Source organism: Poecilia formosa, unplaced genomic scaffold, assembly GCF_000485575.1.
Source record: "Poecilia formosa unplaced genomic scaffold, Poecilia_formosa-5.1.2 Scaffold772, whole genome shotgun sequence".
Lineage (NCBI taxonomy): Eukaryota > Metazoa > Chordata > Actinopteri > Cyprinodontiformes > Poeciliidae > Poecilia > Poecilia formosa.
In genome coordinates, this window is record NW_006800711.1 from 30,513 (window position 1) to 32,709 (window position 2,197).

The following is a 2,197-nucleotide window of genomic DNA, read 5'->3' on the forward strand; positions in this document are numbered from 1 at the left end:
TCCTTTGAAATTTAGACATTTCATTATCTTGTCAAATGCATTCACTGTTTTAACCATTCAATTTCTCCATAGATTATTGGAAATTAAAGATATTTTGAAGTTTAATAAATTTTGTAGAACTTTCTGAATCTTGTCTCCTCATTTCCAGTAGAACTTACCTGTGTCCTTACTACATTATATTTTCCTGGATTTATTCCAGGTGGCGTTGTTGGTCATCGTAACCTTTAATATTTTATATTTGGGTTCATATTAAGAAAATCCACCCCCCAGGTTGCCACAAATTGGCGTTGCTGGCAGGACCTCTGCTGTGTAAAGGGAGACTTGATTCTTTTTTTTATTTTTGGTTTTGTTTTGTTTTTTTCTGTTTGTGTAGTGGCATTGTGTTTTGTTTGCTTTGGAGGAGAATTGTATTGTGTACAGGCAAAACAGCAGCGAGTCCATCTAATAAAGTATCCAAATCATGGAGGAGGAGGAGATCCAAGAAATGCGGGACTTGATTGTCCAATTGAAAGCAGACAACGAACAATTGCGTCAGGAACAGTCACGCTCTGCCCCAGGTACTTCTACTGCCCCTTCTACTTCAAGCACATCTCAGAGTGCTTTGCCNTTACTTGATGTCAGGGCTGAAGCTATTAGGTGGGAACGAGAGGGCTCATCTGGTGGTAGTAGGGCCCGGAGTCTTTCAGTTCCATCACTTGGATTTCAGTATGCTGTCCAAAGCACTGCTCAGATTAGTCGAAGGGATCAGGGGTCAGAATTAAGGGCACTGCGTGATATGTTGGCACGTCAACAAGAGCAGTTAAATCAACTTACTCAGAGCGTTGCCTCTCTTAGTCAAACTCATCAACGGAGCCGTCCCCCTCGTAATGTCTCTATAGTCTGTAGACGGTGCCAACANGCACTGCTCAGATTAGTCGAAGGGATCAGGGGTCAGAATTAAGGGCACTGCGTGATATGTTGGCACGTCAACAAGAGCAGTTAAATCAACTTACTCAGAGCGTTGCCTCTCTTAGTCAAACTCATCAACGGAGTCGTCCCCCTCGTAATGTCTCTATAGTCTGTAGACGGTGCCAACAGCCAGGTCATTATGCTAGGGAATGTGACGGTGTACGTGTCCCTTCACGTTTTCACTCTCAAGGCTCTCAACAGCCCTCTAGTTCCTTGCCTCATAACTCTGCGGTCTCGGAAAACTAGTTCCCACTGAATTGTTGAGCCGCAGTTCGGGTGGGGTCACTATTGGCTCAGTCGCAGCACCATGTAATGGTAGGGAAACACCAGAGCTTGTTGCATCGTGTCCTCATTTAGATGTGTGTTTGGGAGGTGTTCGGGTGCCCTGTCTAATTGACACTGGTTCTATGGTGTCAACCCTTACAGAAAGTTTCTTTAAGGATCATTTTAGGTTTGGGGGCTCTGATGGTTTACGCCCTTGTCACTGGTTGCAGCTTAAGGCAGCAAATGGGTTAAATATCCCCTACCTTGGCTACATAGAGCTTAGTGTTGAACTTTGTGGCAAAGATATCCCAAATTGCGGGGTTTTAATTGTAAAAGATCCTCCTGGCAAAGTGCCTCCCACACCAGGTGTTTTAGGCATGAATGTAATCCAAAAATGCTATCATGAGCTTTTTGTGCAGCATGGTGCAGGGTTGTTTAATCGAGACAATGTCCCACAGGCTCCACATGAAATCTGGCCTGCATTGCAAAAGTGTCATCAAGCAAGCTTGCAGGATGCATCAGACTGTGTGGGGAAGGTAAAGGTGCGGGGTCGGGCAGCATGTAGAGTTCCAGGTGGGGTTATGAAGCTGGTGGCTGCTACATGCACTGATCAGCTGTCACAGGCTGTACTATTTGAGCCTCCTGAGTCAGGTCTGCCTGGGGGTTTGCTTGCCTCTCCTGCTCTTGTCCGTGTGGTGCGAGGCACAGCCTACATACCAGTTGTTAATGTAGGCTCTACAGACATCTTGCTTTACCCACATACTGTAGTTGGTACTCTGCATCATGTTAATGTTATCAGTCTGCCAGCTGGTGTTACAGAAGAGCCCTCATATACAGCTAAGGTGTCCTCTCAGGTTGTAGTCTCAACTGTGCAGGACCAAATTGAGGCCATTGACCTTTCCCAACTACCCAGCACACATCAGGGTCAGGTGAGGACCCTTCTTAGGGATTATTCATCTGTTTTTGCAGAAAATGATGGTGATTT